This window comes from Dipodomys spectabilis, unplaced genomic scaffold (assembly GCF_019054845.1).
Source record: "Dipodomys spectabilis isolate Male_0828 unplaced genomic scaffold, ASM1905484v1 ptg000002l, whole genome shotgun sequence".
Classification (NCBI taxonomy): domain Eukaryota; kingdom Metazoa; phylum Chordata; class Mammalia; order Rodentia; family Heteromyidae; genus Dipodomys; species Dipodomys spectabilis.
This window is the reverse complement of record NW_024870679.1, coordinates 50,325,001-50,352,016: the sequence shown is the minus strand read 5'-3', so window position 1 is coordinate 50,352,016 and position 27,016 is coordinate 50,325,001. Positions and strand designations below refer to the sequence as shown.

The 27,016-nt window shown below is 40.4% G+C and overlaps 1 protein-coding gene and 1 non-coding gene across 4 annotated transcripts in view; both read right to left on the bottom strand.

The window, feature by feature from the left end:
* St3gal3 (ST3 beta-galactoside alpha-2,3-sialyltransferase 3) overlaps positions 1–27,016 on the bottom strand; it is a 193,256-nt gene that overhangs the window by 139,730 nt on the left and 26,510 nt on the right. The gene's annotated exons all lie outside the window — the stretch shown is intronic.
* Trnaa-ugc lies at positions 4,101–4,181 on the bottom strand. The gene has a single exon. It is a non-coding gene; the product is annotated as a tRNA-Ala (tRNA).

Sequence of the window (27,016 nt, the reverse complement as noted above, 5' to 3'; positions counted from 1 at the left end):
ATAGCCAGAGACCAGATTATGAAAGGTTCTGTATGTCACAAGAGGAAGTTCTGGATTTTTCTTGCTACAGATCACCTCAGGGCTTTTCTTCCAGCTCAAGGACTGATCCTTGTTGGATTAATATTCCATGCACTTGACAAATGACTGGTAAGCAGAAGGAATTCAGGAACTGCTTGCTAAACTGAATAATCTTTTCTCCCTTAAAAGCAATGCAAAGCAAGGCAAGATTATGTCAGATGCTTTGTTTCTAATATTGACAATCAACAACTGTTCAAGTAATTTTCATCCCTATTCTCATTCCAAAGTAGCTGAGTTTCTCCCTCCCCCTCATTAAATGAACAGAATATACTCTTATATCATCACCTTCGTCACCAATCCCACCTCAACAAGCCATAATAAGGTTGCACCTCACTTCTGTACCAAAATTTTCTGAATCAGTTCTGTTTTAGTTATTACAAGCAGAAGCTAAGAATCTGAGCTGTTCACTGCTCACTGTAACAGGTCTCTCTTCTCTGCTCATTCTGTCTCTATCTTGCTAAACTCTATAATAGAGGGTATCCTGCCTGCATGATCCTCAAAATATGCTTCTCAGACCTCAACATATTTCCACTTTAAAAACTTTTCGCGATATGCTTTCATGTTAATAGTTTAAATTATTATTTTTTGTGCTAATACTGTGGCTTGAACTCAGGGTCTGGGCGCTGTCACTGAGCTTTTTTTGCTCAAGGCTGTCATTCTACCATTTGAGCCACAGCTCTACTTTTGGCTTTTTAGTGGCTAACATAAAGAGTCTCACAAACTTTCCTGTCTGGGCTGGCTTCAAATTGTGATCCTCAGAGCTCAGCCTCCTAAGTAACTAGGATTACAGGCATGAGCTACCACCACCCAGCTATTTTAAATTATTTATTTTCTGGGATGAAAGGTTAAAAGTTTCAGTCCCAGGGCTGGGAATGTGGCTTAGTGGTAGAGTGCTTGCCGAGCATGCATGAAGCCCTCGGTTCCATTCCTCAGTACTACATAAACAGAAAAAGCTGAAAGTGATGCTATGGCTCAAGTGGTAGAGTGCTAGCCTTAAGCAAAAGAAGCTCTGGGACAGTGCCCAGGGCCTGAGTTCAAGCCCCAGGACTGGCAAAAATAAAAAAAAATAAAAAAGTTTCAGTCCCAAATTGACATAGAGCTTAATCAGTATAATTGTATTTTTATTTATCTATAAAATTAGGGGAAAAAACACGTCCAATTTTATTCACTTCAAAGACTTGCTGTATGGATACCAATGAGAGAAAACTTAAAAAGAGAACTACTATATGAAATACAATAACCTCTAACATCTCAAAACAAGCTTGAACTAGTATTTAACAATAAGAATGAAATTATGCAAATATAGTTTATTCCTTTCTTCTCATGCAGTTTCCCTAATGACTAATTAGATGAGTTTGCAAGACAGCAAGGGAAATACAGGAAAGTATGTGTAAGCCTCATTCGAGAGCCTTCAGGGTAGAAACTAAATAAATGTTAGGATTTTGCTTCCCCTTTCCACTTCACTCATTACCAGACAATATATTTAATAAATGTTTGTTGACCAAAAGAAATAAGCACACAATCCCAAGGCATAACTTCTCCCTAAGTTTCTCTAAAACTCATGGCCTCACTCCACTCTATTACTTTCTTGGTTGGATTCTGATCTTGCTGCCTTGTCTCAGTGTACCTGGCAGAGTACCTAGCTCAGTGCTGGAAGATTTGTTATTGAAGCAATCTCCAGTGCTACCATCTAAGCCTAGAGGGTTAACTTAATTTTTTTTACTAAAAGAGTAGTGTCTGGCAACATCCTTGTTTTGCTACTGATCATGAAGGGAAAACTTTCAGAATTTCATCCATAGATGGGTGACTTGAATCAACCAGCTTTGGCTGGTTATTTTAGAGATGGCGTCTTATAGACTTTTTTTGCCTGGGCTGGCTTTGAACTTTAATCTTCCAGATCTTAACCTGTGAGCTCCTGCTTGCTTAAATGTTATAGACAGATTTCGTTTTTCATATTAAAGCTCTCCTCTAGTACTAGTTGGCAATGCAGTTCCAACATAAGTGAATGCTGAATTTTATTACTTTTTCTGTATCTACTGAAACAATGTTTTTCTTTCAGGTTGCTAAAATTGATTTAGCCTATTAATGTGACTAATGACAATGATAGATTTCTTTCATGAATTAACCATGTAAATTCTTAGTATAAAAATTATATTATCGAGCCAGGCTCTGGTGGCTCACACCTATAATCCCAGCTACTCAGGAGGCTGAGATCTATCTAAGGATTGTGGTTTGAAGCCAGCCTGGGCAGGAAAATCTGTGAGACTCTTATTCCCAACAAACCACTCAGAAAAAACTAGAAAGTGCACTGTGGCTCAAGTGGTAAAGTGTTAGCCTTGAGTACAAAGAGGTGCAGGGACAGTGCCTAGGCCCAGAGCTCAAGCCACAGGACCTGGGGAGGGGGAGAATTATATTGCAGTTCCTTTTGTATAAGTTATAGAATTTTCTAAAACTGTGTTCAAGACTTTTTTCCCTTTCTTCTTCCCTCCTTTCCTTCCTTTTCTTTCTTTCATTTTATTTTATTTTTTTGCCATCTCTGGGGCTTGAACTCAGGGCCTGGGCACTGTCCCTGAGCTGCTTTTGCTCAAGGCTAGTGCTCTATCACTTGAGCCACAGCACCATTTCTGGCTTTTTTCTGTTTATGTGGTACTGAGGAATTGAACCCAGGGCTTCATGCATGCAAGTCTACCATTAAGCCACCTTCCCAGCCCCTATCCTCTTTATCTTTCAAAAGTATGCAGTTTCTATGGAGTCCCTTTGCTCATTCCTGACCCAACTGCTCTTTCTCTCCTCATCTCCTCTGGCATTCATCCTGCCAGAGAGTTCTCAGTTTTATTAATCTTTTTTTTCTTTGGTTGTGGGGCCTGAACTCTGGGCCTGGGCGCTGTCCCTCAGCTCTTCAGCTCAAGGCTAGCACACTACCACTTGAGCCACAGTGCCTCTTCCAGCTTTTTCTGCTTATGGGGTGCTGAGGAATCGAACTCAGGATGCAAGGCAAGCACTCTACCACTGAGCCACCTTCCCAGCCCCTTTTGTTAATCTTTTGAAAGAAACATTCTTTAAAATTTATTGATCCTCTATATAGTTTGTTTGCTTTCACCAAATTGTTATCTTTTTCTGTTTTCCTTCTTTGGAACTAATGTGCGATATATTCATTTCCTAACTTCTTGAAAATATTTAAATGGCTGATTTTGAGCCTTTTTTTACAATACATGCGCTTATCTATAAAATTTTCTTTAATCTTAGTATAAGCTTTACATAAATTTTAACAGTATCTTCAATATCATTCAGTTCAAAATATTTTCTGATTTACATGATTTTTTTCCTTTGGCCCAAGGATTATGTATAAATTTATTTACTAATTACTAAACACACAGGGAAAGTTTATATGTCTTTCTGCTATTGGTTGTGTGCTTAATTCCATTTGTGGTCAGAAAACTTAAGGGCTATCAATTCTGTAAAACATGTTGAGTCATGTTTATGTACATTCTGTGACTTCCTCTGAACTTACCAGATAAACTTTTTGTGACATGTATAGACCTTTGTGACCAGTCACTACTTACTCACCAGTAAGTACCAGCCCCCATCTGTACTCTTGCCAGACACACCAGTCTTCTGTGAGGTTTCATATGCTATACTCTTTTCCTTGACCCTTATCTACCCTCTGTCAGAAATACCTGCCTGCTGAATTCTGCTCTTCCTGTCCTTTTCTCCTCAGGGTAGATATCACTGTTACCAGCAAGTCTTTCAGGCTTTCTCTTCATACCTTTACCTTCTCAGTTGGTAAAGGGCTGGCCAGTTGGTATCCCTAAACATGTGACTCACATTCACAATTTATCTTACACAATGTTCCAGAAGTTATCTCCGAAAGTGCAAAGCTGATCATATTTTTTTTTTTTTTTGGGGGGGGGGTCTGGTCGTGGGGCCTGAACTCTGGGCCTGAGCGCTGTCCCTCAGCTCTTCAGCTCAAGGCTAGCACTCTACCACTTGAGCCACAGCGCCACTTCTGGCTTTTTTCTTTTTGCTGACGCGGTGCTGAGGAATTGAACCCAGGGCCTCTTGCATGCAAGGCAAGCGCTCTACCACTGAGCCACCTTCCCAGCCCTGATCATATTTCTCTAGTGCTTAAAAACCTTTCATCAAGCTTGCACCAATGCTTCCTGCCTGTAATCCTAGCCACTCAAGAGGCTGAGATCCAAGGGATAGAGCCAGCTGAGCAGAATCCAGAGATCCCATATACAATTTACCAGCAAAATGATGAACTAAAGGGGTGGCTCAAGTGGTAGAGCACAAACAAGCTAAATGAGGGTGAGGTCCTGAGTTCAAACTCTGGTTCTAGGGAGGAAAAATCCTTTCAGCAGCCTCTCCCCACTCAGAATCAAACTCAGCATTCCACACAAGAATGGCCTTTTCCAAGTCCATATTTCTCACCATCTCACTTTGCAACTCAAGGCCAGGCTTGCTTCATCTCTTCCATGAGGCCTTTCCTATTCCTCTCCTGCAACTCAGTGTCTCCATGCAGGAGAATTTCCTTCATCATTTTTTTTTTTTTGGGGGGGGGACGGGCAGAACTTGAGAACTTGAGTATTGAACCCACGGCCTCTTGTCAAACAAGTGCTCTATAACTTGGGTCTCACACACTCTCAGTGTGTGAGTGTGAGTGTGTGTGTGTGTTTTGTTTTTGGGATAGGGTCTATGATAACTTTGTCTGGGCTAGTCTCTAACTCTAATGCCTCCATCTGACAAGTAGCTGGGATTACAGATAGACATGTACCATTATATCTGGCTCCTCCATCAGTTTTGTTATTTTCTATTTAAATTACACATAAGGATGACTGTTGGCCTATTCAAAGATTGGTTAGCATCTAAGTACTGTGTAATCCCTTATTTTAGCATATCTTATACCTGTTGTACTTAATTTTTAAAAACTGTATCTTACCTAATCAGACAATAATTCCCTAAAAAGTAGGGGCCATCTCTAATATAATTTTGATTTAAAAATGGAAACAAATTAGTCTTGCCGGGCGCCGGTGGCTCATGCTAGCTACTCAGGAGGCTGAGATCTGAGGATCGTGGTTCAAAGCCAGCCTGGGCAGGAAAGTCCCTGAGACTCTTATCTCCAACAAACCCCTAGAAAACTAGAAGTGGTGCTGTGGCTCAAGCGGTAGAGCGCTCGCCTTGAGCTGAAGAGCTGAGGGACAGCGCCCAAGCCCAGAGTTCAAGCCCCACGAGTGACAAAAAAAAAAAAATCTTGATATTAAATATTACTATCCAAGTCACAGGAACTTTTAAAAAATTATATCACTAGGTAGATACAGCATAAACCTGCTGAGGGAATGAGGGTGTACAATCCGTAATTTTAAATTCTAGGCATGCAAGCAGAAATTCCAAAATTCTAAAAGATGCCTTTGTGTTCTGTTAATTCTCCTTTACACACAAGTCCAGAATACCACATTCCCATCGTCTGCCCATTATGGGTAAGAACTTTAGCCGGGCGCTGGTGGCTCACGGCCTGTAATCCTAGCTACTCAGGAGGCTGAGATCTGAGAATCGCGGTTCAAAGCCAGCCCGGGCAGGAGAGACCGTGAGACTCTTATCTCCAATAAACCACCAGAAAACCGGAAGTGCCGCTGTAGCTCAAGTGGTAGATGCTCGCCTTGAGCTGAAGAGCTGAGGGACAGCGCTCAGGCCCAGAGTTCAAGCCCCATGACCGACCAAAAAAAAAAAAGAACTTTCCATGGCCTAGCCACGTTAGACCTAAACTCCATATCCAACATTAGGGTCTCTATAACCTGACTCTATCTACAATTTCACTTCTCTCTGCCTCCTATATTCCTTCATATTCCACCGAAGTTTCCAAAATACTTGCATCCTTCTACCTGAAGCTCTTCTCTGAGGTCCCAAATGTCCCACCCCTTGCTGAGAGCACACCTCTTTATCAAAGCCTTCATGGTGCTTACAAAATTGTTTCTGAAACACTTCAGGAGTTCACCCTGTCTTACTTTCTATGAATCTCAGCTTTGGGTCTGCAAAGTTGTCAGGCTCAGATGCTTCTTTCCCTGTGTGTCCCACAATACACAGAAGGACCTAAGTAAGAAGCTGCCTTTGGCAGTAATCCTCCTTGAGTGACAGAAAAAGTAACTGATATGTCTTCTTGGCCTCTCTTTCTCCAACCCAGCTACTTGGGTGGTATTTAGATAAATCCAGCAAGGAGCTGTCAGCACTACTTGTATGAATAGCTCCTTGTAATCTAAGACCCAACTATTTCTATGTCACTATGCTAAAGACATTCCTACTGTGGCTCAGGGAAAGAGAAGAGCTAGTTTTCATAGCTTCATTACAGTATTGGAGTGTCTCAATTTAAACACATTCAGAGTGCTAGGAATGTGGCTTAGTGGCAGAGTACTCACCTAGCATGCATAAAGCCCTGGGTTCGACTCTTCAGTACCACATAAATAGAAAAAGACGGAAGTGGCGCTGTGGTTTAAGTGCTAACCTTGAGCACAGAGAGGCTCAGGGACAGTGCTCAGGCCCTGAATTTAAGTCCCAGGACCAGCAAACAAACACACACACACACACTTCAAATCATTTTGTGTCTTTTTACTTTTCCAAAGCAAAGATTCTAAGCAATATATTCTTTCTTTCTATCCTTTTGCTCTGGTAAGATTTAACTTTCCTCTGTTTAAAAAATATCTCTAGGGGGACTGGGAAGGTGGCTCAGTGGTAGAGTGCTTGCCTTGCATGCCTGAGGCCCTGGGTTCGATTCCTCAGCACCACATAAGCAAAAAGAAAAAAGCCGGAAGTGGCACTGTGGCTCAAGTGGTAGAGCACTAGCCTTGAGCTGAAGAGCTGAGGGACAGCGCCCAGGCCCAGAGTTCAGGCCCCATGACCGGACCCAAAAAAACAAACAAACAAAAAATATCTCTAGGTAAACTGGGCGGTGGTGGTTCATGTCTATAATCCTAGCTACTCTGAGGCTGAGATCTAAGGATCACAGTTCAAAGACATCTCAGACAGGAAAGTCCATGAAGACACATCTTTAATAAACTACTCAGAAAAAGCCTGCAGTGCTGCTGTAGCTCAAGTGGTAGAGCCTTAGCTTTGAGCTTTGAGAAGCTCAAGGATAGTGTCCAGGCCCAAAGTTCAAGCTCCAGGATCAGCCAAAATAAAACAAATAAAAAAATCTCCAGGTAAATAAAACTATGCTATTAAGATGATGACAGTGTAAGTTTTATTAATTCTGGGGAATCTAAAATATTGTTTTTCAGGTTCTCTGGTTTATCAGAGTAGTGATGAAATTGAGTTGCACCAGAACTATGAATGATGCAATATGTAAGCAGTCAGGCCACATGTCCTTCTGGGGCAGTAGGACTGAATTCTGACTGGTAGAAGGTGGACTGCATGAAACACATAATTCTATGTGTCTACCCAGATCTCCCACAAAATTCACTGTCTTCCCACTGCTTCTCCTCTAAGAAAGCTCAATCAGAAGACTCAGTGGAAGACTCCAGGCCCTAGGGACAGCAGGGTCATTAGATGGAAGGAATCTGTGGCCTCAAACTAATTAGGGAGAACAAAATCTTCACTAATTTCACAGATCTGTACCTGATTAACTTCTGTGTTAAACTACTGAAATTTGGGGGTTGTTATTGTGAGACCATCCAGACTAAAATGATAATATGCTGAATTCTTAATTGTTCCTAAGTCTTACTTTTAGGGAATTCTATCTAAAGCCATGCCCTGTAGTTTGGTTATGGTTTGTCCCTCACTGGTTCATGTGCTGAAAGACTGATTTCCAACATAATGGAATTGAAAGGTAAGGTGGTAAGAGCTTTAGAGATAGGCCTTAGTGAAAAGTAGCTAGATGAAGAGGGCACCAAGGGATTGGATTTGTTAATACGACAGCAGCTGTTATAAAGCAAGTTTGGGTTCCTTAGCTCATTCTTGCTTCCTCTCTCTCCATGTGATGCCATTCGCTATATTGTAACACAACCAGGGGGTTCTTGTCAGACACTAGCACCATGCTATTTGGACTACTGGCCACCAGAACCACAAGCTATATTTCTTTATGTAGAACCCAGCATTAGGTGTTTTCTCATAGCAACACAAAGGAACTAAGTTACCAAAACCTTACTATTTTTCCTTCAAGTGACTTGTCACTCAGAATCCACCATCAAGAAATAAAGGGCTCATCACCTGTTGTACTTGATTTTGGTACCCTGAATCTTGTAAATACATATGTCTAATCTGGGGAGGGGAAGAGGAATAACAAAACGCTGAAACAAGGACACAAGATGACCCATTTCGGGTCTGGGAAGGTGGCTCAATGGTAGAGCGTTTGCCTTGCATGCATGAGGCCCTGGGTTCAATTCCTCAGCACCACATAAGCAAAAAGAAAAAAGCCGGAAGTGGTGCTGTGGCTCAAGTGGTAGAGCACTAGCCTTGAGCTGAAGAGCTAAGGGACAGTGCCCAGGCCCAGAGTTCAGGCCCCACGACCGGACACCCCCCCCCCCCAAAAAAAAGATGACCCATTTCAACAAGGGTACCCACAGGACAGTATACTGGAAATGAACTTTACAACTTTGGGGTGGGGTGGGGGGGAGAAGTGGGGGAGGTGGGGGAGGGAAGGGATAGTGGGGTAACAACAAGGAAGGGATGGGGTAACAATGATCCACAAGTAAAGAACTCATTGCCTTATTCATGTAACTGTAACCCCTCTGTACAGCATCTTTACAATAAAATAAAATTTAAAAAAAGAAATAAAGGTCTTACTCCCCAGCTTCTGGGATCATAGTGGACACAGCAAGCATGCCATTGTCAGCCCTCTTAGCTGAAGTGCACTGCCTGTCCCTTCCTGGGGCAGACCTCATTCAACAACAAGTGTTATCTAGTGACTTGTCAGAGGAACTATAAAGGCACAGCTCTGGTTTGGAAGGGCCATCCCTTCTCCAGAGTCACCACAGGGTAGACTATGGACTTTAATCAGACTGAATCACAAGTTGACTTCTTCCTCTGTAAAATCTTGTTTTCTCTTATTTTCCTTCCAGTATTGATCCCATAAGCACTCCCTAGTAAGTGTTTCATATACTGTTCTGTCAGTTTTCTTCCTTTGGATCTCAGCCTGGCACTGTTCCTTAGTGCAATAGCATGATGCCCAACTCTAGCATGACACCATACTTCCCCATCAAAACAAAGTCATAATGGAATAGAAGCTTTAAAACTGAAAATTAAAGTTTTCAAAGTTGACTATACTATTAAAATACTATTTGCAAGAAGAAAACAAGGCCCTCTGAGAAAAGTATCTTGAAATTAATCTGAAGAAAATACTACCACCTTTCTTGTAATCAGGCAAAGCCATTATTAAATATAAGAGTTTTGTTTGGATTATCTCACTGAATAAAATTTAGGCTTAAACCGGATGCTCATGGCTCATGCTTGTAATCCTAGCTTCTCCAGAGGCTGAGGATTGCAGTTCAAAGTGAGCCCGACATGAAAGTCTGTGAGACTCTTATCTCCAATTAGCCACTAGAAAACCAGAAGTTGCACTGTGGCTCAAAGTGGTAGAGTGCTAGCCTTGAATGAAAGAGCTCAGGGACAGTATACCACAACTGAGTTCAAGCTCCACAACCAACAAAACAAAAACCAAAAAACAAAGCAAGCAAACAAACAAAACCTTAGGCTTATAGAAAGTAAACAAACTACCCAGAGTTGCAGAAACAGTTCTCAATGTTGGGCAGTGAAGGCTCTAAAGCTTTGACTCTTATGTTCTATTATGCTACAGTGCTTCTAGTGTCTTGTATATATGTAAGCTCAGAGATAAATTACTAAAACTATTACACTAGGTAATCTTCAGGAGAAAAGAAGGAGGGCAAAAAAAGATTCTAAAACCTACATTCTTTCTTCTCACCCCTTTACTGCCTCCTCAGATGTCTTAGATAACTGTCTCTTCTTTCCAGGTACATGAAGGACTGACTATCCTATGCAGAAATTGGCAAGAAGTAACATCCAGCACTAGCCTGTGCTGTGGCAACCTAAAGGCTCTTCTGCCCTCTTGTGGCCAGAACAAATGTTACATATAAAAGCTCCACACAAAGCTGAAATACCATATAAAGGCACTTGGCCACCAAGCTCAAAACAGCAGGAGGAGGCAACTCATATTGGCTCAAAGCAAAGCAGATTTAATAACCTGAAATTTATTTTGCCACTCTTCAATGCCAACTATTGCTCATAACAAGAAAGCTCATAATAATGTACTAGAACTCAGAAAAAAAAAAGACCTGCATTTTGCATAACAAGAAATATAATAATCAGCTACATCCATTTAGAATAATGATAAAAGCATAAAACATTCTAGGACTCAAAACTTCTTGTTTCTTATACCTAGTGAAACACTTTATAAATCTTTTCATACCAACATACATAGAGCTTCCTAATTCTTCAGTTACAGAGCTGTTACTGGATGGGGAAACTAATTCATTTAGTTTGTCCTTCACTAGTGAACACTAATTTCTTCCTAAGATTTGCTATTAAAAAAAAAAATCCTAGCCAGGCACAGTGGCTCATGACTGTTATTCCACCTACTCAGCCAGGGTAGCAAAGTCAGTGAGACTCTTATCTCCAATAAACTACCAAAAAGCCAGAAGTTGAGCTGCAGCTTAAGTGATAGAGCACTAGCCTTAAGCAAAAAAGCTCAAGGACAGTGCCTAGGCCTTGAGTTCAAGCCTCAGGAACAGCACAAAACAAATAAATAAACAAACCTACAGCCTAGTCCTTGAGGTTCATACCCATAATCCTAACTACTTAGGAGGCTGAAAATGTCAAAAAAAAAAAAAAAGTCGACATTTCTATATCTAATTAACCAATAAAAAGCAAAGCTGGAGATGTGGCTCTAGTGGCAGAACACCAGTAGTAAACAAGAAAGCCAAGGGAGAGCTTAAGGTCCTAAATTCAAACTTGTACCAGCACACACAGAGAGAACAATAACAACAACAACAACAAAACCAACAATGCTGTAGAGATCCAGCACAGTGGCTCACATCCATAATCCTGGCTACTCATGAGTGAGAGACTGGGAGAATCATGGTTCAAAGCCAGACAGTTAGCCTCTGTCTCAACCAACAAGCCCTGGTATCCCAGCTATTTAGGAAGCCATAGGTAGACAACAGAAAAATAAATAAAGCAAAAAAGGGCTGGACTAGGGACATGGCTGACATAGTAGGGTTCCTATCTAGCAAGTGTAAAGGCCCTGAGTTCAAACCTCAGCACACAAAAAAAATCCACACAAAACTGCAATAACAGAAAATGTTGCAGAGAGTAATTCTGTGCAAAAATCCAGTAGCTCATGCCTGTAATCTTAGCTACTCAGAAGGCTGAGATCTGAGGATCACAGTTCAAAGCCAGCCTGGGCAGGAAAGTAGTCCAAGAGACTCTTATCTCCAATAAACCACCAGAAAACTGGAAGTGGCACTGTGGCTCAAGTGGTAGAGTGCTAGCCTTGAGCTGAAGAGCTCAGGAACAATGCCCAGGCCCAGAGTTCAAGTTCAAGCCCCACAATGGACAAAAAAAAAATCTGTGTGGATGAATTCTTGGGAGCAGAGATGTTAGGTTAAGTGGGATATACATGTTTTTGCATGGGATATACATGTTTTTGCATGACTTACCCCTTGAAATTTTCCTTCTCCTGCCTTACTGTCTGTTCCTTGTTAGATTTCTTCCCACCCCATCCTGCTTACCCTTAGTTGTCAAGGAATTTGGCTTTTCTTCCTAAATCTCCATTCTCTCCCCACCACTGCCATCTTCTTCTGTCTCCCCACTGTCAGTTTTCTTACAAACATGTATGCAAATCTAGATGCTATATATATGCACAATTTCCCACACCCTGCTATATAAATCGTAGCTAAATGGAAGCAGAACAATTTGGTTTTTGTTGCTGTTGTTGTTTGGCCAGTCCTGGGGCTTGAACTCAGGGTCTGGGCACTGTCCCTGAGCTTCTTTTGCTCTACCACATGAGCCACAGCAACACATCTGGCCTTTTCTGTGTATCTGGTACTGAGGAATTGAACCCAGGGCTTCATGTATGATAGGCAAGCACTCTACCACTAAGCCACATTCCCTGCTGCTATCAAGCAGCAATTTTCAAGGAGGAAAAAACTAGCCCCAAACATTTCAACTTCTAATTGAGTTCTTTTGCCAGACAAGTGTGATGAACTCACAGGGGAAGGTAGGGTTGAAAGTACCATCTCCCAGCCTAGTCTACTGTTTCAGAAGGCCTCACAAAGTAGCGATGAATTAATTTAAGGGCCAGAATTAATTTAAGGGCCAGAAGGAACGACAGATTACAGAGGCCAATAGGTAAAATAAGATCTTTGGCAGCTGAGGTTATTTATTACTTACAAAGGTTTTTTTTTTTCTTTCCTTAATTCATTCTTTCTCTTTCTTTCTTTCCTTCTCTTTTTTGCACAAAACTGGGGTTTGAATTTGCTAAATTGGCACTCTGCCACTTGATTCTGTCTCCCTCTCTCTTTCTCCCTCCTCCTTTCTTTCCTTCCCTCCTTTGCTTTCTTTCCTTTGCCTTCTCTTTTTCAGTAACATTACTTTAAAGCAAGTCTCATACAAACAACAAGTGCATGAAAAAATGTCTGACAACACTGATCATCAAGGAAATGCAAATCAAACCACAATGAGATGTAATCTCACTCTACAGAGCCATTGTTACCAAAAAGACAAAAGATAACAAGTGTTGGCAAGGATGTTGAGAAAAGGGATCTCTTGTACATTATTGCTGGGAATGTAAATTCCCACAGGCATTATGGAAATCAGTGTAGATGCTTCTCAAAAATCACAAATAGGAACAGCATATGATCCAGCAATCCCTCTCCTGGATATAGACCTATTGAAAGAAAATGAAATCAGTACTTTGAAGAGCCATGTACCCTCTCAGGCTCATTACAGTATTATTCACAATAGGCACGAAAGGAAGCAACCTAAGTGTTCACCAACTGATAAATAGATAAGGAAATTCTAATATGTAAACATAAGGGATAGTACTTAGCCATAAAAAGAATGAAATCCTGTTTTTTGTGACAATATGAGTACAAGTAGAGATACTAGGTGAAATAAGCCAGGCACAGAAAGACAAGTACCACATTATCTCACTAATTTGTGGAATTCAAAGACACTGCTCTCATAGAAATTAAAAGAAGCTGAGAAGAAGCTGATTACATGCTTATAATCCCAGCATTTGGGAGGCTGAGGCAGGAGTATCACAAGTTCAAGGCTAGCTTTAGGCTCCATATTACGTTCCAGGCCAACATGGGTTATATAAAGAGACCTTATCTCAAAATAAAAATTCAAATTTAAATGAAATAAGCTTAGAGTAGCAGCTGGGAGCTGGTGGCTCATGCCTGTAATCCTAGCTACTCAGGAGACTATTAGCTACTCATGATAAACGATCATGTTTTGAAGCCAGCCTAGGCAGGAAAACCTGTGAGACTCTTATCTCTAATTAACCAACAAAAAACAAAAGCTGGAAGTAGACTGTGGCTCAAGTGGTAAAGCTCAGGAACAGCATCTAAGCCTTGAGTTCAAGTCCTAGAACTAGTACACATAGACATACACAAAGAGTAGCTGGGCACTGGTGGCTCATGCTTGTAATCCTAGCTACTCAAGAGCTGACATCTGAGGATCAGAGTTTGAAGTCAGACTTTTATTTCCAATTTAAAAAAACTGGAAGTGTGACTCAAAGTGGGAGAGCACTAGTCTACCACTAGCCCTAGCCCTGGTCCTGAGTCCCATGACTGACAAAGAAGAAGAAAAAAAGAGTAAAATGGTGACTACCAGAGGTTAAGAGGAGAGGAGAAATGAGGAAAGTTTAGTGGGTACTAAGTTACAGTTAGACAAGAACAAAAAGTTCTGGTGTGCTAGTATCAAGTATGGTGACTACAGATAACAATAATGGACTATAAATATCAGAAAGCTAGGAGAAAAGATTTTGCAAGTTTTTGCCATGAAGAAGTGATAAATGGCCAAGCATTGGTGGCTCACATCTATAATCCTAGCTACTCAGGAGACTGAGATCTGAGGATCATGGTTCAAAGCCAGCCCAGGCAGTAAAGTCCATGAGACTCTTATCTCCAATTAACCACCAGAAAACCAGAAGTGGCACTATGGTTCAAGTGGTAGAGTGCTCACCTTGAGCTGAAGAGCTAAGGGACAGTGCCCAGGCCCAGAGTTCAAGCCCCACAACCAAAAAAAAAAAAAAAAAGATAAATGTTTGTGACAATTCATAAATTTAACCTGACTTAATTATGCAAAATATATCACATACTGAAACATGTTATTCATTAATAAATTTTCAAAATAAATTTAAACTTGATAAACCTCTCCTATCCATGCCTGATTTTTTTCAGTGATGTCATTGGGATATCACAGATTTGCTGAGTTCTTCTGGTGTCTCATACTGATATATCAAAATATCACATTTGTTAATAGCACTATTGAACTTATTGAACTTAAATATTGAGGTGTCATATCATAGCAGCAGATACAAGTTTTTCAGAGATCTAATTTTCACTGGATCTATTTTATCACTACAAAAAAATTTTTAGTAATCTGTTTTCTTTGAAGTGGCAGGCTCATTCCATTTTGGAAAAGAGGTCTGTCAAATATCCAAGCATAGGTAATGTAGTTTGTCTATTAGTCATGTTTTCAAGTAAAAATGATATTTCCAAAAGAGCAGCTAGCTCAATTTGCAGCCTCAATGATCACACAAACGCTTTGCCTTCAGAAAACTTCGGTGCAAAGGAGTAGTGCTTCGTGTATACTTCCTATTTCACTGCCTCTAAATAAAACTACCTATATTCAAAGTAAACATTTAGTGAAACTGAATCTGTTTAATTAGTAACATTAAGTAAAACTGGCTTCTTAAACAGAGTGGGAGTGAGGGGAGGCATTGTGACATGTGCCTAGTTTCCCAGCTAGAGGGGAAGGATAGGAGGATCATGGTCCAAGTTGGTCTAGGCTTCAAGCAAAAAACCACCTCCGTGGACTGGGAAGGTGGCTCAGTGGTAGAGCGCTTGCCTTGCATGCCTGAGGCCCTGGGTTCAACTCCTCAGCACCACATAAGCAAAAAGAACAAAGCCGGAAGTGGCGCTGTGGCTCAAGTGGTAGAGCGCTAGCCTTGAGCTGAAGAGCTGAGGGACAGCGCCCAGGCCCAGAGTTCAGGCCCCACGACCGGACCAAAAAAAAAAAAAAAAAAGTACTATGATCAAGCATTAAGAAAGCACTATTCCTACAAAAGATAGCTCTCTTGACAATGCTAATAGCTCATGCCTGTAATCCTAACTTTAACTCAGGAGGCTGAGACCTGGAGGATTGCAGTTTAAAGCCAGTTTAAAGGCAGCAAAGTCTGTAAGGCTCCTCCAATTAACCAGCAAAGGCAGAACTGGAGGCATGACTCAAGTGGTAGAGTGTCAGCAGTAAGAAAACCAAGAAAGAGCCCAACAAATTTAGCAGCAGAAAATGGGCACATGAAAGGGGGTGAGGTCAAGGGAAGAGGGGTGGATGAATGAAGGGGGGATGGAGGGAGAATGCAGTGAAGAATTCATTGTATAAATTTGCCTTGTGAAGGTTAAAATGTGCTTGTGACTTTAAGTATCACTATCTCACAATACTGTGAAATTGGTGAAATTTATGTAATCAATCTCAATAAAAATGATTAAAAAGCAAAAATAAAAAAACAACCAAGTGAGAAGCCCCAGTATTGGTTAGTGTGCATGTGTGCACATACATACACAAAAGATAGTTTTCTGTGTTGCCCTGAGACACTACACCTAACAAGCAGACTTTTTTGGTTTAAACTAACAATGCATCAGATGTTAGTATTGGCCTCTTCCTTCAACATTATTATTTTTTATTGACTTTCCTTTTTTCCTCATTACACTCTTCCTTGTATTAGTTATAGACTTTACACAAGTTTTCTTTTCTTGGAATAGAACAATCTTACCTGAACATTTATCAAACTATTATCTTACCATACTACCAAACAAGAGAAAATATTTCATTTCTTGCTGGATGCAGTGCCACATGTCCATTTGTAATCCCAGCACTTGGGAAGCTGAAACAAGAGGACTGCAAATACAAAGCCAGGCCGGGCTACATAGTGATCCAAATAAACCCAGGGCTCAGACATAGCTCAGTGTTAGAGAGTAGGCCTTGCATACCCAAGGCCTGTTTTAAAAAATGAACTTTACCTCTTAATACAGTTTCTCAATTTAAATTCTCTCATTATGGGCAGGATAGCTCCATCCTTTTGTTTTTATGATGTCAAGTGTTGACTGGACAAGATTGCCTTTGGAAGAGGTATATGTTTATTTAGATTTTACCACAAATAGGTCTTTTGTTTTTTTCAGACAGAGTTTACTATATAGCACAGGCTGGTCTTAGGCTCCTGATCCTCCTGCTCAGTCTCACAAGTGTTAGGACTGCAGGTGTGCACCCCATGCCTGGATTTACCCATGTTTACCATTGTCTTTGCTCATTATTCCTTCCTGCATTTTCCTTCTGCAAGCTTACTTTGTAAGTCCTTTACTGGTAGTGAACTTTCCTCAGTGTTTATCTCATTCTTAAATGATGGTTTCACAGAATTTAGGTTGACAGTTATTTTCTTTAAAAACAATAAAGTAGTTCACTGTCTTCTGGCTTTTATTGCTGCTCTTGAGAAGCCAACTATCAGTCTCAGTGTTGGAAGTGATCTTTTTTCAATGGCAGTTTTTTTAAACACCATTACCAAGTTATAATTAGTAGATAATAAACTGCTTCTATTCAAGTGTACAATCTTGCCGAATCTATGTATTTATCAATATCTGTGACTATTCACAAACAGCTGTGAAATAATCATAACTAAGTGAATAAACACATCCATCAAAGCCTGTTTCCTCCTCCTTAAAACCCACTCTGTCCCTCCTTATACCTTATCCCATTCATATAACCCAAATTTGTTTTTTGTTTTGTTTGTGGTTCTGGGACCTTGAACTTGGGGTCCAGGCGCTGTCCTGAGCTCTTTTGTTCAAGTCTAGTGCTCTACCACTTTGAGCCATAGTGCCACTTCTGGTTTTCTGGTGGTTAACTGGAGATAAGTCTCCCAGCCAGACGGTGGATCACGCCTGTAATCCTAGCATCTCAATTGAAGCCAGCCCAGGCAGAAAAGTGTGTGAGACTCATCTCCAATAAACCACCAGAAAACCATGTCGTGTGGCTCAAAGTAGTAGAGTGCTAGCCTTGAGCACAAAGCAGCTCAGGGATAGCACACAAGCATATTTCAAGCCCTAGGACCAGCGAGCGAGAGAGCAAGAGAGCGAGCGAGACAGCGGGACAGCGAGAGCTCAAGAGTGTCAGTCTCACGGGCTTTGCTGCCCCAGCTGTCTTGAACCATGATCCTCAGATCTCAGCTTCCTAAGTAGCTAGGATTACAGGCATGAGCTACCAGTGCCCGGTTTCAATCTGCTTTTTATCACAAAAAGTTTACTTTTTACAGACATATATATAAAGAATTATATGTTGTATACTTAGGTTTTGCTTCTTTCATTCAGCATAATTATTTTGAGATTCATGCATGTTATTTTGTATATCAACAGTTCATTTTCAAACACAAAAAAATCCTCCACACTGTTACACAAATGTAATTTAAGCCACAGATTGGAACCAGGTCTCATTATATAATCCAGGCTGGCTGATCCTCCTCCATCAGCCTCCCAAGCACCTGTTTTTCTAAAGAGCTAAAATTTTAGTTTTGACAAAGTTCAACTGGGCGGGGGGGGCGGGTAAGGGGATGGCATTGAGATTTGAATTGGGGGCCTCATGCTTGCTTGACTGCTTGCTCACTCCACTGGCATTCTACCACTTAAGCCACACCTCACAGCTATTTTGGAGGAGTCTTAACATTCTGCTGGGGCTGGCTTCAAACCTTGATCTTCCAGATATCAGCCTCCTAAGTAGCTAGGATTATAGGTGTGAGAGAGTAGTGCCTAGCTCTAATTTATTAATTTTTAAATGCTTTTATGCCCCATTCAAGAAATCTTTACCCACCTCAAGGTCACTAAGATTTCTCCCCTATATGTTGTTCCAAGAGTTTTACAATTTTAAATGTACAATCCATTCCAAATAGATTTCATAAGGGTAGATATAAGAGGCAGAGTTCATTTTTGTGTGTGTGCAACCACATATGCACTGAGTTGCTTTGGCATAATTTGTCAGACATTTGCCCATACATGTGTGAATCTCTAACAAGACTGTTTTCCAGACCACTGACCTACATATGTCTACCTTTATACCAGCATCACTGTATCTTAATTAGTGTAGCTTTATAATAAATTTTGAAAGGAGGTAATGTAAATCCTTCAACTTGGTTCTTTTTCCAAATTCTTCTATTTTAGGCTTTCTAGACTTTCATTAAATTTTAAAATCACTTGTCAACTTCTACCAAAAAAAGACAAAAACTCTAAGGTTTCTAGTATGTGAGTTGATATGTTAAATTTTAAAACAAGTTGGGGAGATGCAATATCTTAACACTAACATCTTCATACACATAAATGATATATCCATTTTTATATTATTTAATATTTCATAGCCATGTTCTGTGGGATTCAGTAGACATGCTGGTCATTCCGCTTCCCAAGCACCATCGTCCTTATACGAGGTGAGATGGTCTCTTAATTATCATGAAACAATTATCCAAGCATACTAAGATCCAGGACTGGAATGTGGCTTAGTGGTAGAATGCAGTAACATACACAAAGCCCTCAGTACCACATGAACAGAAAAAACTGAAAGTGGCACTGTGGCTCAAATGATAGAGTGCTAGCCCTGAGCAAAAAGAAGCCCAGGGGCAGTGCCCAGGAACTGAGTTCAAGCCCTAGGACTGGCCAAAAAAAAAAAAACTTAGTTCCATATCAAACCGTACAGAAAATGTAAGTCAAGTCAGTTTTTGGTACAGTCTTCACCATTTCCCTTTCCTGAGAAGACAATCATCCACTCTTTTTTTTTTTTTTTTTTGCCAGTACTGGGACCTGAACTCAGGACCTGGGCACTGTCCCTGAGCTTCTTTTGCTCAAGGGTAACTAGCACTCTGCCACTTGAGCCACAGTGCCACTTCTACCTTTTTCTGCTTATGTGGTACTGTGGAATCAAACCCAGGGCTTCATGCATGCTAGGCAAGCACTCTACCACTAAGCCACAATCCCAGCCCTCACCTACTGTTTTTAATGTATGTGACTTTTAGTCATCTATTCTTTTTTTTTTTGGGTCCGGTCGTGGGGCCTGAACTCTGAGCCTGGGCGCTGTCCCTCAGCTCTTCAGCTCAAGGCTAGTGCTCTACCACTTGAGCCACAGTGCCATTTCCAGCTTTTTTTGCTTATGTGGTGCTGAGACATCGAACCCAGCGCCTCATGCATGCAAGGAAAGCGCTCTACCACTGAGCCACCTTCCCAGCCCAGTCATCTATTCTTTTAATACATTTTATAACATATAATTCTTCCTACTAACCCAAGGAATAATAAAATTGAATTAAGTGCCCAATTTGAAGAGTTTTGACAGACAAAGCCAATATCATAATCAATATACAGCTCATTTCCATAAATCTCAAAATCCTTTTGACTTCTGCAATCCATCCTTCGCTCTTTACCCCAATACTGATTTGCTTTTAAGTTACTATGGATTACTTCTATTGTAAATAAATGGAACCATACAGCATGTATTCTTTTATATCTAGTGTCTTTTGATCAGAATGAAGAGTTTGATATGTGTCATTTGGTCCCTTTATACTGCTCAACAGTATTATTATATATGCCACTTTTTGTTCATTCACTTGTTGACATCTGGGTTGTTTTCCAATTCAGGACTGTTAGGAATAAGGCAACTATCAGTGGTTGGGGCTTGAATTCTGGGCCTGAGCACCATCCCTGAGCTTCTTTCAATCAAGGCAAGCACTTTAACGCTTGGGCTATAGTGCTACTTCCAGATTTTTTTGAGTTTATTAAAGAGTCTCACTGAGTTTCCTGCCCAGGATGGCTTTGAACTGTGATCCTAAGATCACAGCCTACTCAGATGATCTGAGTAGCTAGGATTACAGGCATGAGCTACGGGCACCTGGCTGTATGCTCATCTTCTTAAGAAACTACCAAAATGACCCAAAGTAGTGTTGCCATTTTGCATCTGCAATAGCAATGTGTGAGAATTTCTTTGGCTTCATATTCTTGCCAACAATTTGTTAACTTTTTTTTTTCCAGGGTGAGGGGGTCGGTTGTGGGGTTTGAATTCTGGGCTTGGGCGCTGTCCCTCAGCTCTTCAGCTCAAGGCGAGCACTCTACCACTTGAGCCACAGCGCCACTTCCAGTTTTCGGAGTGGTTTATTGGAGATAAGAGTCTCATGGAGGGGCTGGGAAAGTGGCTCAGTGGTAGAGCACTTGCCCTTGCATGCCTGAGGCCCTGGGTTCGATTCCTCAGCACCACATAAGCAAAATGAAAAAAGCCAGAAGTGGCCCACGACCAACAACAACAACAAAGTCTCATGGACTATTCCTGCCCGGACTGGCTTTGAACCATGATCCCCAGATCTCAGCCTCCTGAGTAGTAGGATTACAGGCGTGAACCACCGGTGCCAGGCTTTGTTAATAATATTTTTAAATTTCAGCCATTCTGATATGTTATCTAGTGTTATGGCTTTATATTTTCCTGATGACTAATAAAGTCTTTTCATGTGTTTGAGTCATTCATATATCCTCTTTTGTACAGTAACTCTTCAAATCTTTTACTCATTTTTATTACATTGTTTAGCTTTTTATTAATTTATAAAAACTGTTTCTATATTTTAAATACAAATTCAAGTATTAATTTTTATTATTGAATAGTATATTTTTTCACATTCTGTGGCATGCTTTTTTATTCTCCTGATATCTATTCAAAAGTAGACAATATTAATTTTAAAACAATTTTATTAATGTTTAGTCTTATGGTTCATGCTCTTTACATACTGATCCTTTTTTTTTTTTTTTTTTGCCAGTCCTGGGGCTTTAACTCAGAGCCCTTAGCTTCTGTTGCTTAAGGCTAGTACTCCACCTGAGCCACATCCAGCTTTTGCTGTTTATGTGGTACTGAGGAATCGAACTGAGGGCATGCTAGACAAGCCATTAAGCCACTAAGCCATATTCCCAGTCCCACATCCTGATCATTTTGTACATGTTTCCTATTAATAAAATTATTTTACTTTTATTTCCTTTCTTGACATTCCATCCATAGTTTTATGTTGGTATATTACTTCTTACTTCTAATTGCTGCATATCATTTCATGATATAAACACCATTTATTTACCTATTTGGAAATAAATTCAACCTCCAATCCCCTAGGGCTACAAATTATTCATGTCTCTGATAAATTATGTGCAATAGGGCTGGGAAGGTGGTTCAGTGGTAGAGTGCTTGCCTTGTATGCATGAGGCCCTTGGTTTGATTCCTCAGTACCACATAAACAGAAAAAGCTGGAAGTGGCGCTGTGCTCAAGTAGTAAGTAGAGTGCTAGCCTTGAGCTGAAGAGCTGAGGGACAGCACTCAGGCTCAGAGTTCAAGCCCCAGGCAAAAAAAAAAAAAAAACAACAAGATGTGTAATATAAAGTTATGTGAAGATTTGCAGGACTAAATATATGCATATATTTATACTTCAATTAATTACTAGACATCTCTCCAGAATGCCTATACCAGTCTACTTTCTCACTGGCAAAGAATACATGTCATAATTTTTAAATTCTTGTCAATGTTTGACATTATCTAGCATTCTAATTTTTATCAAGGAGTTATAAGGCTATCTATCTATCTATCTATCTAGTCATGGGGCTTGAACTCCATACCCGGATGCTGTCCCTTAGCTCTTCAGCTCAAGGCTAGCACGCTACCACTTGAGCCACAGTGCCACTTCTGGTTTTCTGGTAGTTAATTGGAGGTAAGAGTCTCACGGACTTTCCTGCCTGGGCTGGCTTTGAACTTTAATCCTCAGATCTCAGCCTCCTGAATAACTAGGATTACAGGTGTGAGCCACCACTGCCCGACTATAAGGCTATATATATTTTTTTAAACTTGGAATTTACTATAGCCAACATGTTGGATATCTTCTCATATTCTTAACTTATAGATTCCTTAATTCTGTAAAATCCTTATTCCAATTGCCCATTTTCTTCTGAGACTCTGCTTTTTCCTTCTGCCTATTATAGATAAATCACTAAATTTTATATATTGATATTTTCTTTTCCCAGTATATTACCTGAACTTTATCTATGATGTCCTTAATTGCACAACATAGTTAAATGTGATAAACAAACTCATTCATTTTTTGCCTATGATTTTTTTTATCTTTAAGGTTGTTTTATTTAGCCCTTCCCTTATAATACCTAAGTTGCTGTAGTGGTTAATCTTGATTGTCAACCTAACTGGATTGAGATGTATCTTGGAGAACAGTGAAGTAAAGCTCTGGATGTTTCTTTTTTCTTTTTTTGCCAGTCCTGGAGCTTGAACTCAGGACCTAGGCACTGTCCCAGAGTTTCTCTGTGCTCAAGGCCAGCACTCTACCACTTGAGCCATAGCGCCACTTCCAACTGATTCTGTGTATGTGGTGCTGAGGAATTAAACCCAGGGCTTCATGCATGCTAGGCAAACACTCTACCACTAACTAAGCCACATTCCCAGGCTTCTGGATGTTTCTGAGAGAGTGTTTCTATAGAAGATTCATTAGAGAGGAAGACCGGCTCTGAATGTGACTAACACTCTTTCTAGGCTGAAGATCCTGATGGAATAAAAAGGGTAAAAAGATGGGGTTGGGAAAGTGGCTCAGTGGTAGAGTGCTTGCCTTGCATGCATGAGGCCCTGGATTCAATTCCTCGCACAACATAAGCAGAAAAAGCTGGAAGTGGGCTGAGGCTCATGTGGTAGAGCGTTATTCTACAGCTGAAGAGCTGAGGGACAGCCCCAGGCCCAGAGTTCAGGCCCCACGACCAACAAAAAAAAAGGGGGGAATGTAAAAAGAAAGCCAGCTATTACAAACATTTCCCTCTCTGCTTTCTGGCTTCCATACTCTCCCCATCTTGATGGGCTGACCTTTGAAACCAAGAGTCAAATGTTCAAGTTGCATTTCTCAGGTATTTCTCACAGTGATGGAAAAAAAATGACTAACACAAAGATAGTCTTTTATTTTCTTCTATTACTTTTCTCACTTTACCATTCTAATTTAAATCTTTTTTAAATTTGTTTTTTGTTTTTTATTTTTTAAATAAGTTTTTTATTGTGAAAATACTGTACAGAAGGGTTACAGTTACAGAGCAAGGTAAAGAGTACATTCTTATCCAGCATTGTTGCCTCCTCCTTTGTTTTTCCCCTACCATCCCGTCCCTCCCACCTACTCAACTACATCTCCCACACCCCCATCTAATTCAAATCTTTAGTCATTAGTATACAGAACAGTTATGGAACCAGCTTTACTCAGCTTTATCCAGTAAGACAGTAAATGCTTTCTCCTTCCAGTTTGCTGTTACAAAGGATTCTTTTTCCTGGAACTTGCCTCCTCTACTTTTGTTCTGTTTTGTTTTTTGAGGGGGGTCAATGGTTCTTTTGAGACATGATTTTGCTGTGTAGCCCAGGCTGGGTCTCAAACTCTCAATCCTCTTGCCTCAGTCAGGTGAAATTATGAAGGTATGTGCTACTATGCTGAGTTCCTTTTTCCTCTGATTTGTGTTGATATCTGTTTATTTCTTTTGTTTGTCGTGGGGCATGAACTCAGGACCTGGGTGCTCTCTGAGCTTTTCACTCAAAGATAGTGCTCTACCACTTTGGGCCACAACTCAACTTCCTGTTTTCTGATGGTTAATTAGAGATAAAAGTCTAGCTAATAATTTAAATTCATTAAATTCCTAAAGACATAGAAGGCAAAAATGATATTTTTTGTATTTCTAGCACCTAGATGGTATCTCTACATTCATTAAATTTCCGTAGACACAGAAGGCAAAAATGATTTATTTTTTGTATTTCCTTAAAAATTAGTGAAAATAAACTTTTACAAGTATGATCACTATTTGTCATTTCCTTCTGTGAAGTTATCCAAGTATTTTATCAACTTTCCTACTGGCATTACTTTTTCTCAAACAAACAATATATATACACATATATATATATAAAATCAACATATATTAAAAATAAGGCCAGGCATGATGGCATGTGCCTGTAGTTCCAGCACTTAGGAGAGTAAGGCAAGAGGATTATTTGAGCTCAAAAGTTTGAGAACAAGCCAGGCACTAGTGGCTCACACCTGTAATCCTAGCTACTCAGAAGGCCAAGATCTGAGAATCGTAGTTCAAAGTCAGCCTGGGCAGAAAAGTCCATGAGACTCTTATCTCCAATTAATCACCAGAAAACCAGAAATGGAGCTGTGGCTCAAAGTGGTAGAGTGCTAGCCTTGAGCAAAAGAGCTCAGGAACAGTGCCCAGGCCCTAAGTTCGAGCCCCACAACTAAAAAAAAAGGTTTGAGATCAATCTGGGCAATATAATGCAATACAGTACATATCTAAAATACACACACACACACACACACACACACACACACACACACACACAGAGCAAATGCTATTTATATATACATATGCAGCATATATATATATATATACATGTATACAGTATATACTATGTGCACACATACATATATGCATAGATTATATATACCATAATATATAAACTATAATTGTTACATTATAATATATAACCTATGTATATCATATATACAGAAATATATATCATATATGTTGTTATTTGTCTTAATTTTGCAAAAATGTCACTTTTATTTTTGATCAGTCATGGGCTTGAACTCTGGGCCTAGGCGCTTGTCCCTCAGCTCTTCAGCTCAAGGCTAGCACTCTACCACTTTGAGCTCCATTTCTGGTTTTCTGGTGGTTAATTGGAGATAAGAGTCTCATGGACTTTTCTGCCAGGCAGGCTTTGAACCATGATCCTCAGATCTCAGCCTCCTGAGCAGCTAGGATTACAGGTGTGAGCCAGCGGCACCCGGCTTCACTTTTGTCTCTTTCTCTTTGTGCTAGTCCTGGCACTTGAACTCAGGGCCTGGCGCTGTCCCTTGAGCTCTTTAAGATTGTTCAAAGCTAGTGCTATACCACTTTAAGCCACAGCTCCACTTCCAATTTTCTGGTTGTTAATAGGAGATTAGGCAGGCCTTTTGGGATACAGAGTCCTTATGAATGGATTCATGCCATTATAAAAGGACTTGGTAAAGAGGGTTTTCTTTCTTTTTCCCTTTACCTTCTGCTCTGTGAGCACACATACTTTATTCCTGATATTCCTGTGGATGCGGATCCAAGGTGTATCCTAGAAGCAAAGACTGGGCTGCTACCAGGCACAAATCAGCTGGTGCCTTGACCTACTAGCTTCCAGACTTGTGATGAGAAAATAGTGATTTTTTTTTGTTTTGTTTTGTCTATCATGGGGCTTGAACTCTGGTCCTGGACTCTGTCCCTCAGCTCTTCAGCTCAAAGTGTTCTACCACTTGAGCCACTTCCAGTTTTCTAGTGGTTAAATGGAAATGTGTTTCACAGACTTTCTTGCTTGGGATGGCTTTGAACTGCAGTCCTCAGATCTTAGCCTCCTGAGTAGCTAGGATTACAGGCATGAGCCACTGGTGCCTGGCTTGATCTATTCTTTAAAAATTGCTCAGTCTTGGGTATTTTCTTACAGCAGCACAAAATACTCCCCAAATACACAAAATACTCCCCAAATGACAGTCATCATCATTAGGCATCCAGAAAATGCAAATTAAGACCTCATTAGAATGACTAAAAGGTAAAGAATTGGTAATATTTCAGCACTGACAGAATAGTGTGCAGCTCAACTCTCCTATGTTGCTAAATAGAATGGAAGGTGGTGTAACTACTGTAAAAGACAATTGGTAATTTCTAAAGAGTTAAGTACACATTTAGTACATGACTCAGTGATTTTATAAATGAATATTTACCCAAGAGAAATGAAAACCTGTGTCTACAAAAAGAATTGTCAATAGTGTTTGTGCAACTTTATTAACAATAGTCAGGTATTGGGGTTGGGGATTTAGCTCAGTGGAAGAGCACTTTCCTGGCAAGTACAAGGGGGGGAGGGAGGGGCAAAGAGGGGGGAAGCTATAAAAGACCAAAAAAAATAATAAGGCAACTAACAATAGTCAAGTACTGTAAGCAGCCTAAACTTCTATCAATAGATGAGGTAAATTGTGGTACAGTAAACAGCGATAAATAGGGAGCATGCTACTGTTATATGAAACCACATAGATGAAGCCACATTCTTTTTTTTTAAATTTTGGTCAGTTGTGGGGCTTGAACTCTGGGCCTGGGTGCTGTCCCTGTGCTTTTCAGCTCAAGGTAAGCACTCTACCACTTGAGCCACAGTGCCACTTCCGGTTTTTGAGTGGTTTATTGGAGATAAGAGTCTCACGGACTTTCCTGCCTGGCCTGGCTTTGAACTGTGATCCTCAGATCTCAGCCTTCTGAGTAGCTAGGATTACAGGTGTGAGCCACCGGTGCCTGGCTTGAAGCCACATTCCGAGTGAAAGAAGCCAGATGTGAATTATTGTGTAGTTCCATTTGTATGAAATTCTACAATAGGACAAACTGTTAAAGAAGTCAGTTCAGTGGTTGTCTTGGGTAGGGTATGGTGAAAGCTTGAAGGAATTTGTATATACAAGTGTCAACGGTCATAATATCCTGTATAGTTAAATGTGTGAATTTTATTTTTGTAGATTTATTTTGAAGTAGATGTTAGGAATAAAGGGATTCCCCTTTCAGATACCAAAATCTATTATAAAGCCACAGTAAGTAAGGCTCACACCTTCATCCTTAGCTATTCAAGAGAC